Source organism: Cherax quadricarinatus, chromosome 5 (genome assembly GCF_038502225.1).
Source record: "Cherax quadricarinatus isolate ZL_2023a chromosome 5, ASM3850222v1, whole genome shotgun sequence".
Classification (NCBI taxonomy): Eukaryota; Metazoa; Arthropoda; class Malacostraca; order Decapoda; family Parastacidae; genus Cherax; species Cherax quadricarinatus.
This window is the reverse complement of record NC_091296.1, coordinates 13,293,164-13,309,488: the sequence shown is the minus strand read 5'-3', so window position 1 is coordinate 13,309,488 and position 16,325 is coordinate 13,293,164. Positions and strand designations below refer to the sequence as shown.

Genomic DNA, 16,325 nt, shown 5'->3' with positions numbered 1-16,325 from the left:
CCCAGCAGCACGGGATGTTTGGCCCCATAGCTGAGCTCAGAGTTTTGTATTCTTCCCCTGCATCTTATTAGCCCTGCATGATCTAGGAACAATCCCAATGAGTGAACCAATTTGCTGTTCCCTGAGTCGTCATCGTTGGACACGCGTCCTGACGCCATAACCTGCTGCCGGGTCGCAAGTACTTCCAGCACTCCTGGAAACCTCCCCCTTTGGTACTGCCTTATCCAATATTCTCTGGGACCCACTAGAGACAACTGTCGACCCTGGCTTACCTTGTCATGCAGCTTCCTCACGAATCGAAATACCATTTCTGTGACTCCTATAAGTTTTCTCCACGAGGAGTAGCGCCTGGGGTCAAATAATTCAGTGTCGTGTTCCCCCGCAAAATGTACTATGCTGCTGATTGTCTCCACGAATTTCTGCTCCGGCCAGCAATCCCTTGCCGGTAACCAGTCTGGGCCTTTGAACCAAAGCTCGCTTTTACTCAACTTTCTGTGTGTCACCCCTCGGCTTATCAGGTCGGCTGGGTTTTGATCTGTAGGCACATACAGAATTGTTGACGTTGACTGTAGTTCCCGTATCTCCTTTACCCGATTCCTGACATAGGGGAGCTTAGACCTGTCATTCTGGACCCACTGTAAGGCCACCTCCGAGTCTGTCCATACATAGGTGTGTGTCACCCTCAGATTACTTAACACCTCCTCTACGTACTTACCCAGTCTTGCTCCCAGCAACATCGCCGTGAGCTCTAGCTTTGGGATCGAGCAATCCTTCAGGGGTGTCACCCGCGCACGACTGGTGACCAGATTGACTTGGTCCCCGGCCACCAAATACGCTACTGCCCCATAGGCCCTGGAGGAGGCGTCACAGAAGACGTGCAAGTCATAATCCCGACCGGTGCACCCGATGGACCTGGGGAATGTGAACTCGTGCAATTCCGCTAGGTCTTTGTTAACCAGATCCCACTCCTGGCAGACTGTTTCTGGCAGTGGGTCGTCCCAACCTAGGTTCAGCTCCCAGGTCTGTTGTACTAGCATCCTCCCTCGAATGGTGATGGGTGTCAACAAACCCAAAGGATCGAAGGCAGTCTGCACTTTGCTCAGCAAAGACCTCCTGGTCAGCTTCCCTTCCCCATCAGGCTTCCTCTTTAGCCTAAGTCTGTCTTCCTTGATTTCCCACTCCAGTCCCAACACCGATGTTACCTCAGGCACTGAGTAGCCAGTATAGTCACGTTCCACCATGCCCCGCAACGTTGGATTGTTTGTCACCCATTCTCGCAATGGCATGTTAGCCGAGAGCATCTCCTGATTAGACTCTCGGTAAATATCCATCAACAGCCTTTCATCTGAGGTGGTACCCTGCATGTTGTCTACATAAAATAGGGTCTTCAGTAATTCTTTAAGCGGGCTGTTACAGTTCACAAGGTGGTAGTCTATGGTAGCCTGTAATAGGAATGGTGAACTAGTGGCACCAACCAACACTGCCCCGAATCTATAGGTATCATACCCTTGCTTGGGCACTTCCCTGTTAGCCAACCACAAGAACCTTGTGTAGTCCCTATCCTGTGGCTGCAACCCAATACGTAGGAAGGCTTTGCTAATGTCTGCCGCATAGGCGTACTGTTCCGTCCTGAATCTCAACAACACATCTGCTAATTTCTGCGTCAGGGAGGGCCCTGTGAGCAGACAGTCGTTCAACGATGGCTCTCGGGGACTCGCCTGCGAGCTGCAGTTGAAGACTACTCTGATGGGAGTGGTTACCGACTCCTTGGTGACTGCCATGTGTGGAAGATAATGGGTGTTTTCCCCAGGGCTGGCATTGGGCACTTTCTCGATGAACCCAAGGGCCAGCTGTTCCTTAATAATATCATCATATTTCCCCACCAGACCCTTCTTGGTCAGGTTGTTCACCAATGAATTCAACTGACCACGTGCCCTCTTGAAATTAGCGGGCAGCGTTGGGTGGCCCGGTTTCCATGGGAGTCGCACCCAATACTGTCCGTCCCTGAACTGCACATGGTTCAAGTAATCTCGATACGTCTCTTCGTGTTCGGGGGGCGGCTGGTCACCTTTAATCCCTACTACATCCAGGTCCCATAGTTTATGGACCGGCTCACTGTCGGATATGCCAACTTGCGCCTCTGACAGGCCTTCGTGCACACCAATCCGCATCACCAGTACAGCCTCAGTCGCTGTAATACCAGAGCCCTCCTTTCCCGGGGTCGCAGGGAAGTGAGCTGGTATTCTGCCTCCTACGATGTACCCCGCTGGAGTCCTGTACAGGCCCACACCCTCCTTGATAACCCTTCTCGTAGACACGAACTCGTCTAGGTAATCCCCTCCTACCAAGATGCCTACATTACTAACATTGTCTGTAGCAATGTCTGGTTCTGCTAGCTTCACACCCAACTCCCTCAAACGTTTGACTGCTGCAGCCAGTCCCCTAGTGGTAATGATATTGGGCAGCCTCTTCACCATCAAGGCTGAAATTTCCCGTCGATGCCCGGCTAACCTGACCGTCACATTGACTACTGGATAAGACCTGCGTGGGACTTCCCCACCAAACCCTTCCACCTTCATGTCAACTTTACCAACTGTCTCCAGCTTCAACCTAGTGGCTAGACTCTCCGCTATGAAGGATCTCTGTGCCCCACTGTCGAAGAACAAACGGGTTGTTTCAGACTTCTTCCCGTTCGCGACCACCGCCATTATGGTGGGCAAGGCCACCGAGCCTTGAAACTGCTCACCAGAACAAATTCTCGGTGCCGTACTCACCACACTCATCGTTACTTCTGACTTGTTCTTGCTCTCCGCCCTTTCTTGCGGTTTGCTCTCCTTAACTTGTGCTAATCCGGCATCATTAGGACACAGTGCACTGTGGTGCTTTCCCTTCCGGCAGCCCCGACACTCCCTGAGCATGGTGTTACAGTCCCTGGCAAAATGTTCTCCACAACACTTGAAACAAAGTCTCAACTCTCTTAGCCGTTGAACCCTTTGGTTATAGGTGGTGAAGCTTGAACACCCTGAACTAGCGTGTTCTTCATCACAAAACACGCACCGTCTCATACTGGCCGCTTTAGTGGCTTCTCCCTTGGCCCTGTGGGTGGAGGGTTCGCCCTGGGCATAATACGTGCCTACTTTAGTGGGAGGTGGTTTAGGTCTATCTCTCGAATGTCTGGGGAAGTCGACCGACTTCTCCTTGGTAGGTAATTTCTCCCCCTGACCTATGCTCAGGTGAGATACGAGATCCCCTACCCCTTCAACAATTTGGTTTATCGTGAACCTATTCGTCCGATGTTTTAAGTGTAACTCATGCACTGTCGTGCTAGCCAGTTTCCTCTGAATCACCTGGCTAAGGATCCATTTTGAATCATTCTCATCATGCAAATCTCTGAAACTATTGGTCAAGCTCATAACCTCAATACGGAACTTCTCTAGACTTTGACGGTCATGTCGGCAAGCCTCTAGATCCAACAACCGATAAAGTATAGCTACCTTTATCTCCTCAGTGTTGCCAAACATGTCTTCTAATTGGTCTTTGGCATGTTGGTAATTAGTGTCAGTAATCGGGTAGTGCCGGACCAGATCTAAGGCTTTACCCTTGAGCTGCGACCGCAAATACTGCAACTTGACGGCATCTGACAAATCATTTCTGTCATCTATCTGGGCTCTAAACTGATCCCAGAAAGCAATGTACTCTGTTAAGGTTCCGTCAAACGTTGGTAAATTCAACTGGGGCAATCTGGGCAACACATTAACAGGCGTGCTGTTGTTCGTGTTCTTTGAAACATTTGCTGCCCCTGCTGTACCGGCCTTCAAAGTCTTTATTAACTGCCTGCAGAGTCTCATCTCTGCTTTACACTCTGCCCTTCGTTCGTCATAGTCTGTCCGTGCTACTTCGACCGTATATTCAGACTCACCTGTAGTATAGGCCTCTGTCTCATAAAGGATAAATGATCTCTCAAAGGCCTCCAGTCTTTGCTCCAAAGGTTTCAGGCAACTCTCTAGTTCCTCCCAGTCTACGTCCTGATCTTGCCTGGCCATACGACACTCCTCACATGCTTTGCTCAGGCGCCCCTTATAGGCTCCCATAGACCGCTTTAATTGACTTAGAGCTGGGACAGCTGGTACTGCATCTTCACCTACCATAGTTGCGGTTTAGTTAAGATCACGGTGCTAATTTGTATTTCAGTTAGCCCACCCCACAGCACAAACGGTATTAGGTGAGAATGAACGAGTCTCAAGGCTTCTCAACAAGCTTAACAATTCCCTTTATTAATTTGACTCTACTCTGAATCAAAAATGTACACTGTTAGCTCTCAAATCCCAATCAAAAATGTGTATCGATGTGAAAGCTTAATCTAGCACTCAACTGTACAATGCCAGCAAATAATTACAGGACTTAACCTAGTCTCAGGTATAATTCACAAATCCCACATTAACATGAATCAAAGATGATGAAAATCACAATAAAAGTGCAGTATACAAATTAAAATCACTTGGTTAACACAAGTAAATTCAACAATTCAACTTGTGAAACAGTAAATAAATAATGTATGTAAACAGCTTGGCCTAACTGTGCCCAGCTTACTCTGTTTAGCGTGGATGGTTGGATAAGGTAAATCCTAACCTAGCTAGTGCTATAACTTAAACCTGGCTTTATAACTCCCTGTAAATAATAACTAGGTTAAATCTGTACTAGCTACTATAACCCTTTTGTAAATATTGCACAAGCCTAGCCTAACTGTGGCTACCTTGCAAATCCACTGTAAGTAATTAACACACAAGTCTCCTACTCTGGATTACTTGTAATCACTGTAAATAATTAAATTCACAAGCTTCTCTAGCCTACCTGGCCTGCCTGTAAATTACTGCAAATAACAACTTCTGTGTATAGTCAGCTTGGCCTAGCCTCTGAGTAACTTTGACCTAGGTGTGCTAACTTAAACCTAACTTTTTTAAAACTGGTTCCTAACTGTAGCCTAGCTATGATAGCTTAACCTAACTCTGTAAAACTGGTTCTTAACTGTAGCCTAGCTATGATAGCTTAACCTAACTGTGGCCTAGCTATGATAGCTTAACCTAACTCTGTAAAACTGGTTCCTAACTGTGGCCTAGCTATGATAGCTTAACCTAGCTATTCCACATCCGGGTTTCGAAGGACCACTTTTGTGAAAATTTGTGTGGGCTGCCTCCAAGTGAGTCGCCTACCCTGGCAAACTCTGTTGACACCGAGTTCTGAGGTGGGTACCTCAGCCTCACAAGTGGCTTATAGGACAGATTTTCACAAATGATTGGTATTGCAAGAAACTTTGCCTGCATGCACGTATAAAGGACTAACTTACTTGGTGTTGCAGCATATATCCTGATCTTCAACTTCCTAAGCCTAGCTTTAGCCCCTTTGGACTTCCCCTTAGGAACCACGTGCAACCGGGAGCATTAAATCCTGCAATATTCAATCGTTATTAGCGTCCTGCCTGCACCTCAGAAAATCCTATATCCAAGAGGGTATGTATCCCCTAGTATAACTATGCAGACTCAGACGCTAGCTTCAGACGACTCTGAGACGCTGGTACTTACTGGGCATACTCTCTCTGTAGCACGCCGAGCCCTCAGTTAACTCAACTCACAATCTCCTAAATCACTGGCCAGATCCTACGGGAAAAGGTGAATATCTCGTCTTACTGTATAGGCTGATGGAGGAGATCATCTACGGTACATCGAGGTGTCTCTACCAGATTTCCCCAGGTCTCAGATGTGAAGACACGTGGGGGCGCCGCCTGATGTTCACGGCACGTCTTGTCCAGTCGAAGTCTATCGTAAGAAGGACGCTATTCTGTCTTTGTGACCTGCGCCCCGCCAATCAAGCTAGGGCTGCCAGTTCTCCCTAGCTAACTTATCCTAGTGTTTGCCTACATTATCGGCCTATTACTACCTATGTTAAGGTCTTAGGTCTACTCTATCATTATCTACAGATGCCTTAGTAAACCTAATATGAGTGTACTACCAGTATTACTACCTACTCCTTCCCTGAAGAGTAAATCTATAAATTAAATAAGCTTACCAACAACCGCCAACCAGAGAATGCCTTGCTTGTTTGGGAGGGTTTAAGGGTCGCTCGGCTCAGACGACCAGACGCTCATGCTGGATCTGAGCTGTGGAACTATTTGGACCAAATAAATTTCCACAACTACCCACTTACTGCTAGGTAAGTGTGTAAGCTAGCATACTCAACTCACACACTGAGGTTCGGAGTTCGAATCTCCTTCGGTACGGCTTGAAAACATTAGGGACGTGTTTCCATAAGACACTGCTGTCCCTGTTCACCCATCAGTGTAAAATGGGTACCTGGGTGTAAGTGGACTGGTGTGGGTCGCATCCTGGGACAAAATACTCAGCATAACAAGGGGCATTCTATATAGTAGTATGTTATTGATGTCAGCTATGGTCTGTACACCTTGTACATGTACTTGTAGTAAATAAAGATATTATTATATTATTATTAATTACCTGAACCCAGCAGAGTGGGGAACCTACATCCTCACCCGAGTCAAATAACCGGCTTCCCACTAAAACCGTTAAAGATTGAGTATTAAGCAGTCCGTCTCTATATTCCTCAATAAATGGACAGTCAACCACATCGTGTGCTAGAGGGGAGGATCTAGTCCCCTAGTCCCAGAGGGCACTAGGGGCCCTGAAGCGACTTGAGTCCACATTGTTTAAATTTTGGGGGTCTACTTTATGAGAATGGGTTGCGAAGGGGCCCCCCCAATAACTGCTCAAGCTTCAGGGCCCCATAAATGTAGGTTTGTCATTGACACTGATGCTAGTTCCTCTATCTTTTGTAGTGCTAGTTCCTCTGTCTGTAGTGCTAGTTCCTCTGTATTTTGTAGTGCTAGTTCCTCTGTCTAGTGCTAGTTGTTCTGTCTTTTGTTGTGCTAGTTCTGTCTTTTGTTGTGCTAGCTGTTCTGTCTTTTGTTGTGCTAGCTGTTCTGTCTTTTGTTGTGCTAGTTCTGTCTTTTGTTGTGCTAGCTGTTCTGTCTTTTGTTGTGCTAGTTGTTCTGTCTTGTAGTGCTAGTTCTGTCTTGTAGTGCTAGTTCTGTCTTTTGTAGTGCTAGTTCCTCTATCTTTTGTAGTGCTAGTTCCTCTATCTTTTGTAGTGCTAGTTCCTCTATCTTTTGTAGTGCTAGTTCCTCTATCTTTTGTAGTGCTAGTTCCTCTGTAGTGCTAGTTCCTCTATCTTTTGTAGTGCTAGTTCCTCTATCTTTTGTAGTGCTAGTTCCTCTGTAGTGCTAGTTCCTCTATCTTTTGTAGTGCTAGTTCCTCTATCTTTTGTAGTGCTAGTTCCTCTATTTTTTGTAGTGCTAGTTCCTCTGTCTGTAGTGTTAGTTCCTCTGTAGTACTAGTTCCTCTATCTTTTGTAGTGCTAGTTCCTCTGTAGTACTAGTTCCTCTATCTTTTGTAGTGCTAGTTCCTCTGTCTGTTGTGCTAGTTCCTCTGTCTGTAGTGCTAGTTCCTCTGTAGTACTAGTTCCTCTATCTTTTGTAGTGCTAGTTCCTCTGTAGTACTAGTTCCTCTATCATTTATAGTGCTAGTTCCTCTGTAGTGCTAGTTCCTCTATCTTTTGTAGTGCTAGTTCCTCTGTAGTACTAGTTCCTCTATCATTTATAGTGCTAGTTCCTCTGTAGTACTAGTTCCTCTATCTTTTGTAGTGCTAGTTCCTCTAGCTTTTGTAGTACTAGTTCCTCTATCTTTTGTAGTACTAGTTCCTCTATCTTTTGTAGTGCTAGTTCCTCTGTAGTACTAGTTCCTGTATCATTTATAGTGCTAGTTCCTCTATCTTTTGTAGTGCTAGTTCCTCTGTAGTACTAGTTCCTGTATCATTTATAGTGCTAGTTCCTCTATCTTTTGTAGTGCTAGTTCCTCTGTAGTGCTAGTTCCTCTATCTTTTGTAGTGCTAGTTCCTCTATCTTTTGTAGTGCTAGTTCCTCTATCTTTTGTAGTGCTAGTTCCTCTATCTTTTGTAGTGCTAGTTCCTCTATTTTTTGTAGTGCTAGTTCCATCTGTCTGTAGTGTTAGTTCCTCTGTAGTACTAGTTCCTCTATCTTTCATTTCGTCTCTCGACCTCCGGGGAGAGAGGACGCACGCCTAGTAGCTACACCTGCCCTCTGGTGGTGACCTTTAGCAACTAGAAGACAAAATGGCGTACCGAGTGGGACAGAGGATTAACACTGTTTGTATACAGCTGATACGTGGCACACTTACTGGAACTACGATGCATACATTGCTGCCTGCTATCATCAGGGACGCCTATGGTGTCCCCAACGAGGAAGTTTATGGTGTTGCCTTAAATGGGATGAACAGAGTTTTCCTGAAACTGAATCATACCGGCGTCTACGACAGACTTGTTGACGAGTACCAGGAGAGGAAGGTGACAGTGAACTCGGCAGTGGAGGTTGTTCTGCATGACGTATCCAGGTACTACACATGGGTGAAGGTGAGAAATGTCCCTTTCGAGGCGACGGCGTGTAGTATACAGGAGGTATTCCATAACTACGGAAAAGTCCATTCGGCAACGATGGGAGTATGGACAGAGGGGCCATATAAGGGAAGACCTGAGGGTTCTTATACCCTCAAAATGACGTTGGCTAGGCCCATACCGTCCTATGTCATGCTGGTGGAGTCCAGGACGCAAGTCTTTGTACACTATGCCGGCCAGAGAAAGACCTGTCGTCTCTGTAGCTCATATGAACATATGGCAGCACAGTGTCCTAGAAAGCAGCCTACCAGGGCTCCTGGTACGTTGGCAGTGGAGCAGAGACCATGTGAGTTGATGCCTGAGTTGCGAGAGGTGGAAGCAGTGACGAGTGGTAGATGGAGCGAAGAAGTAGAACGGGAAGTATCGACGGTCGGTACCTGTGTTACCCTCCCGGAGGTGACAGGGGAGGGGCCCCCATCGCCTGAGGGACAGGTGGACGTGGAAGAGTCTACCCAGGAGAAGCTGCTGGAAGCGGTTCTGCAGGAGTTTTTCGAAGAGAAGGTGGCCGGGGAGGATGGTCCTGAGAAGTCAAGTGAGATGCAGCTGATGGTTGAGCAGCAGGGACAGGTGAAGGGTCCGAGGAATGACAGAGAGGACATGGAAGTGGTGGTGGAAGTCCATCAGGAGGACGTGCAGGATGTAGATTTGTGTGTGAGTGAGAGCTCACGAAAAAGAACTGCGGGTGCTTTTGACCTAGATGAGGTTTTAACACCTGGGCAGAGACCCGGGAAGAAGTCATGGGTAGTGGTAGGGGAAAAGGCAAGCAGGGGAGGGGGTGTACCGGGGAAGATCAGTGGGGGGGGGGCAAGGAGGGGCTGGTGGACAGGTTAGAAAAAAGGATAAAAATGGTACAGGTACTGAGAAAGGTGAAGTGAGTAAGATACAGCGGCATAGGGGTAAGCCCCCTCTTCTGGCAAATTCAAGTGTGTCACAATAAATGTCAATGGGCTTAAATCTGAGGTAAAAAGGGTTTGGTTAGAGTGGTTTTTACGAAGGTTTGATGTGGATGTATGTTTTTTGCAGGAGCATAACCATAGGTTAGGGAGTGAATTGAGTTTGAGGGGTTATAAAATGTTTGTCAGTAATGCTTTGCAATTAAAAGGAGGGGTAGCAGTAGCTGTAAAGGAGACCAGCCCATTGCGTGTCATGGGTTGGGAGGAGGGGGGAGGGGGGAGGGTTGTAAGGGTAGATGGGCACTGGGGGGTGGGGAGAGTATGTTTCATTGGTGTATATATGCCAGCATGTAACAATGTTAGAGTCAAAGTTGATTTTGTACGTGATGTTTTGATGTATTATTTGCGAGGTTTACCTTCTATAACTGTACTTGGAGGTGACTGGAACTGTGTGATTAGGTATGGTGATGTGACGCCGAGGGGGGCAGGATGTGTTTTAGGTGCGCTAAGGGATGTGTTAAGGGATGTGGGAGTTGTAGATGTGGTGGGTAGGGGGGAGTATGGGGTGGAGCACACGTTCATTCGTGGGAATTATGGGGCGAGGTTAGATAGGATATATGTGATGCAGGGGATTGGTGTGGAGAGAGTGAGGGCTTTTGATGTCGGTTTTTCGGATCACAGGGCGGTGATAGCTGATCTGCGGGTGGATGGTATAGTACGCATATATGCTGGGTATTGGAAATTGAATGTGAGGCTTCTGCAGGAGAGGGATGAAGGCTCATCCTTTGAGGAATGGTGGAGACATTGCTGGGAGGGTAGGGATGGTGGGATGGATTTGCTTGACTGGTGGGAGATGCGGGCAAAGACAGCAATAGCAGAGTTTTTTAGGATACGTGGAAAGGAACAGGCAAGGTGGAGATATGGTTTGCAAAACTACCTGGAGGGACAGCTAAATGCTGTTTATGACGGGGGGGGAAGGGAAGATGTGCGAGGTGAGGTGGATGATTTAAGGAGTAGGATTGAAGGATTGCATAATGAAAGGTTTAATGCGATTAGAGTTAGGGCAGGATTAGAGGAGGTGTTAAAGGGTGATCGACCATCAGGTTATGTCCTGAGAAAATTTAGGGAAAGGCAGATGGTGACTACCATAGCGCATCTAGTGGTCGCTGATGGGGGGGGAGGATATGTGGTGGGTCAAGGTCTTACTGATACAGATGATATTAGTGGTTATGCTGATTATTGGTTTAGGGAGAAATGGAGGAGGAACAAGGAAGTTGTCAGTGAGGAGGTATTTGGGGTTATGCAGAATACTATTGTATTGGGACAAGAGGAACGGGAAATGCTGGAGGGTAGTATTAGTGAGGAGGAGGTGGGGGAGGCGGTTTACGGGATGAGTCAGGGTAAGACGCCGGGCATTGATGGAATACCGAATGATTTTTATAGAGTTTATTGGGAATGCATTAGGTATGGGTTAGTGGAAGTCTTGAATCATATGTGGAGCAGTGGGAGGATGGGGAAGACCCAGAAAACAGGGATCGTCGTGTTGGTGCCGAAGAAGAAGGATGGGAAAGTATTGAATGATTATAGAGCAATATCCTTAATGTGTGCAGATTATAAAATTTATGCTAAAATTCTGGGCAATAGACTGAAGAAGGTTCTAGGATCAGTGGTACATGGGGGACAGTTTGGCATTCCGGGAAGAAGTATGAGGGACGGGCATAGTCACATAAGGGATTTTATTGAGGACTGCACCGGAGGGGGAATACTTGGATTAGATTGGGCTAATGCGTATGATTGTGTGAATAGGGATTTCTTAAAAGTTTGTTTGGAACAGTTGGGTTTGGGGGAGAAGGTGGTGAGATGGGTGCAAACCTTGTATGAGGGAGCAGTTATTAGGGTACAGGTTAATGGTAAGTTGGGGGACCCAGTACTGATGGAGAGAGGTTTGAGGCAGGGCTGTCCACTCTCTCAGTTATTGTTTTCCTGCGTACAGAATCCATTTTATGGGCTGGTGGATGAGGTGATGAATGAACATGGGATTAGGGGGGGTGGGCGGGGGGGGATTGTGGGGTACGTAGATGATACTACTGTGTTGGTAAGGCATGAGGAAGATCTAAGGAAAGTTGGTGGAATCATTCAGATTTTTGGGGATGCCACGGGTATGAGAGTTAATTTAATGAAGTCGAGACTATTAGAGGTGGGGGATTGGGTGGGAGGGGGCTTGGGGGAGGGTTTGGGATGGTCAGTAGTGGACAGAATTAAGGTTTGTGGAATATGGTACATGGAGGAAGTGCAGGAGAGTAGGAAGATAAATTCGGAATTAGTTACGAGCAGGGTTTTGGGTAGGCTAGGTGGCTTAAGGGCTAGGGACGTAACATTACAGCAGAGAGTTTTAGTGGTCAACTCTCTGGTTTACAGTAAGGTGTGGGGAGTGGCTGAGGTGTTCCCTTTAAGAGCAGAGGATATTGCAGAAATCCAGAGGAAGGTTCTAAGGTATGTGTGGGGGTTTGGGAGGGCATGGTTGAGCAAGGACGTGGTGATGACGGAGGGGAGACGTGGGGGTCTTGGCCTGATGTCATTGGGTCATAGAGTAATGGCTTTATATATTAAACAAAGATATATCCGGACTGGGGGGAACAGGGGAGTCAGGGTAGGTAGGGTAATGGAGGATGCACGAAGATGGTGGTGCGGAAGGGATTTGCGGTATTGTGAGGATATGTTGAGGGTTTTATTACATGTTAAACAGGTGTCCACGTTAAAGGTCAAACGAATGGTGGGTGCCGTGGTAGGCAAGGGTGTCTTACAGGGACTTGCTGTATATCCAACATATGACTGGATAAGCATATGGAGGAAGTTTGGCTTGCTTAGAATAACAGCGAGGGTACGAGAGTTAGTATATCGTTTTCTGATGGGAATATTGGCCTCTAGGGATGTGTTATATAAAATGGGTCTTGTGAGAGAGGACTCATGCTTGCATTGTGGGGACATCGAAACGGCTTTTCATGCGGTATATTTTTGTCCCTCTTTGGAGGGGGTGAGGTTATGGATGTTGAGAGTTATCAGACTTTTGGGGGGGGGGCAATGGCCATTCCTACGGGCCTTAATGTTGGATGTAACTGGGGTGCCGGGTGATGTGGGTAGAGCCTTAATGTATGTTATGACGGATTATTTACATGTATCTTGGGGGATGAGGGAGGTTAGGGGAGAGTTGAGGATAAAAGCGTTAGCAGCGAGATTTTATAGAACTATGTGTAGGAATAGGCAAGTCTATGGTGGGAGGTGGGTAGTTAGTTTTTCGGAGGGTTACCGGAATCTCACTGTGGGGGGCCTTCTCCTCATGAACCCAGGGGGCGGGCAAAGGGTTGGTCTCCTACCGGGGGACACATGAGGGTGGGTTGGTTTAGGCTTCTTTGTAGTGTGGATGGTGGGAGGGTTATGAATAGAGTGGAAGGGAGATGAATGAGGATTTGGAATCTATGGTTATGTTCACTGCATACAGGATAACCTTAAAAACCATGATGACTAAACCTTGGGATCTCGGGTTTAGAGCAGAATGATGTTAAGACAAGCACACAAGTTAACTTGATCGTTGTATAACTTATGTTTGCGAAGTGCTGTGAACCTGCACAGTTGCTTTGTGGGAAAAATTTTCTGCTATGTTTATATATGAAATCATGATCTTTGGCTTAGTCAATTTTATAATCACATATAATGACACCTTTTTCTAAGTACCTAATCATGTTATGTAATGATATATGAATTATAATGAATAGTGAGGTATTAGGTTAGGAGTGGACAATTTTATTGTGAGATGCCCTTAATGGGGTTTCTGTGAGATTGTAAACTGGTTTTGTTCAATGGTGTTATTGGGGAAAAAATAAGGATGGAACATGTACGAACTTGTATGTCAATATTTTTAATTATGACTACTGTATGTGCATGAGGAATTTTTATTCCCATGATATACGCCCAGTATAATAATATTGATAATAGGGAAAAGGGGGGGGGGGGTAGTATGTGCCGGCACGAAGTAAGTGCGGCGAGTCTTTAGGCAATGAGAATTATAATTATATGCTAATTATTTGTTTATATATTATCTTTTAGACTGTTTATATAAAAAAAAAAAAAAAAAAAAAAAAAAAAAAAAAAAAAAAAAAAAATCAGCAATGATGTACTAGTGTTTCAAATAGGGAGATAAGGTTTTTATGTCCTGTAACTAGACAGTTTTGATACCTTATGTTAGGATTTTGTTAGTTGTATGGGTTGATACTTGCGTATATAATGTTATGTCTTTTACTTGAGGGTGTTTCCTGCCCAGTGTTTATGTGGGGAGTTTCATTGTGATATGTACCAATGTAATGTTTATTGTCGGCTTTGGTTTGCCTAATGTTTAAATTAATGTTCTTATCATTTTAATTTTTGTATGTTAAATAATATTTACTGTGCACTTTGATTTATGTGGACACAGACATAAAATTTTGAGTTTTTGGTTTTTGCTAATTTTTTTTGTTCGGTGCTGGAGCTCTCTCGCTCTTTATTATGTTAAGAGTTTCCTGCTATTTGCGGGAAGTATTATGTGGTATGTCTTTGTAATTTTATTGTAGGGTTGGGTTAGCCTTTGTTTAAGTAATGTATAATTTTATCCTTCGTATGCTGATTTGTAGGTTTATTTTCTGAGCAGGTGTTATCCTGTTCGTTTCATTGTTCGGTGATGGTATATTCTTTAATACAATATGAATGTAACACTTGTGGTCATTGTATTTTCAAACGGTTAATAATTGTGTTCTTTTATTTATTTATATCTTGTACTGTGTCCTTTTAAATAAAAATATAAAAAAAAGTTCCTCTGTCTGTAGTGCTAGTTCCTCTGTAGTACTAGTTCCTCTATCTTTTGTAGTGCTAGTTCCTCTGTAGTACTAGTTCCTCTATCATTTATAGTGCTAGTTCCTCTGTAGTGCTAGTTCCTCTATCTTTTGTAGTACTAGTTCCTCTGTAGTACTAGTTCCTCTATCATTTATAGTGCTAGTTCCTCTGTAGTACTAGTTCCTCTATCTTTTGTAGTGCTAGTTCCTCTAGCTTTTGTAGTACTAGTTCCTCTATCTTTTGTAGTACTAGTTCCTCTATCTTTTGTAGTGCTAGTTCCTCTGTAGTACTAGTTCCTGTATCATTTATAGTGCTAGTTCCTCTATCTTTTGTAGTACTAGTTCCTCTATCTTTTGTAGTACTAGTTCCTCTAGCTTTTGTAGTGCTAGTTCCTCTGTAGTACTAGTTCCTCTAGCTTTTGTAGTACTAGTTCCTCTATCTTTTGTAGTACTAGTTCCTCTAGCTTTTGTAGTACTAGTTCCTCTGTAGTACTAGTTCCTCTATCTTTTGTAGTGCTAGTTCCTCTGTAGTACTAGTTCCTCTATCTTTTGTAGTACTAGTTCCTCTAGCTTTTGTAGTACTAGTTCCTCTAGCTTTTGTAATGCTAGTTCTTGTAGGTTTTGTAGTGCTAGTTCCTCTGTAGTACTAGTTCCTCTATCTTTTGTAGTACTAGTTCCTCTTGCTTTTGTAATGCTAGTTCCTGTAGCTTTTGTAGTGCTAGTTCCTCTAGCTTTTGTAGTGCTAGTTACTCTATTTTTTGTAGTACTAGTTCCTCTATCTTTTGTAGTACTAGTTCCTCTAGCTTTTGTAGTACTAGTTCCTCTATCTTTTGTAGTACTAGTTCCTCTATCTTTTGTAGTACTAGTTCCTCTATCTTTTGTATTACTAGTTCCTCTAGCTTTTGTAGTACTAGTTCCTCTAGCTTTTATAATGCTAGTTCCTGTAGCTTTTGTAGTGCTAGTTCCTCTATCTTTTGTAGTACTAGTTCCTCTAGTTTTTGTAGTACTAGTTCCTCTAGCTTTTATAATGCTAGTTCCTGTAGCTTTTGTAGTACTAGTTCCTCTATCTTTTGTAGTACTAGTTCCTCTAGTTTTTGTAGTACTAGTTCCTCTAGCTTTTATAATGCTAGTTCATGTAGCTTTTGTAGTGCTAGTTCCTCTAGCTTTTGTAATGCTAGTTCTAGTTTTTGTAGTACTAGTTCATCTAGCTTTTGTAGTGCTAGTTCCTCTTGCTTTTGTAATGCTAGTTCCTCTAGCTTTTGTAATTATATATCACCTCTGCCTCTGCTTTAGGTTAAGGGACTGATCACCTTCCATCAAGGCTGAGGGACTGATTGTCTTAAAGTCCCCCCTCCACTTCCTGAACGATCTCCAGTATTATAACTAGCGGGCCGCGGGGGCGTTGACCCCCTCAACACTCCATGTGTTCCTCAGTATTCAAGTAAAGAAGCCTGCTACGCAGGCACTACATTTCGGTACGCAGGCGCTGTAGATGAAGGTAGTCTGAGTACAAGTAGTGTTGTACATGAAGACTGAGTACAAGGGGTCACATTTTTCCCAGAGTAGCGATGTAAGAGAGAGAGAGAGCAGGTCAGGGTTGGGTGAACCCAGGTCACATGTTATACAGGTCAGTCACCCACATCAGTGTTCTCACTGATGTCACAGATCTTCACTGATATTACAGATCTTCACTTATGTTACAGATCTTCACTGATGTCATAGATCTTCACTGATGTCACATATCTTCACTAATATTATTCACAGTCGGTTCTTACGGTTGATCAGTTAGCCAGTCGCAGCTTCGGAACTTTCTATCAGCCAATCAGATAATCAGAACACTGTATATTACCATGAGACTTCCCATTGACCAATCAGCCAATCAGGAAATTTTGATATCCATTGTAGTCTGAATTACGCTAGAAACTGATTACATGGTGACTACCCAGGTTACCTGAGGCTTGTACGTGGAACCTGGGAAATATGTGAGTTACCTGGAGTATACTTGGAGGGTATTCCGGGGGTCAACGCCCCC

General features: G+C 44.9%; 1 protein-coding gene across 1 annotated transcript in view; it reads left to right on the top strand.

Annotated features, from left to right (window-relative positions):
• The first annotated feature begins 6,615 nt into the window (after positions 1-6,615).
• The window catches only part of LOC128684693 (uncharacterized), an 83,696-nt gene continuing 73,986 nt past the window's right edge, over positions 6,616-16,325 (top strand). The window contains exon 1 of the mRNA XM_070100220.1: positions 6,616-6,801. The gene's annotated coding sequence lies outside the window, so the exon portion shown is untranslated. The remainder of the gene's footprint in view (positions 6,802-16,325) is intronic.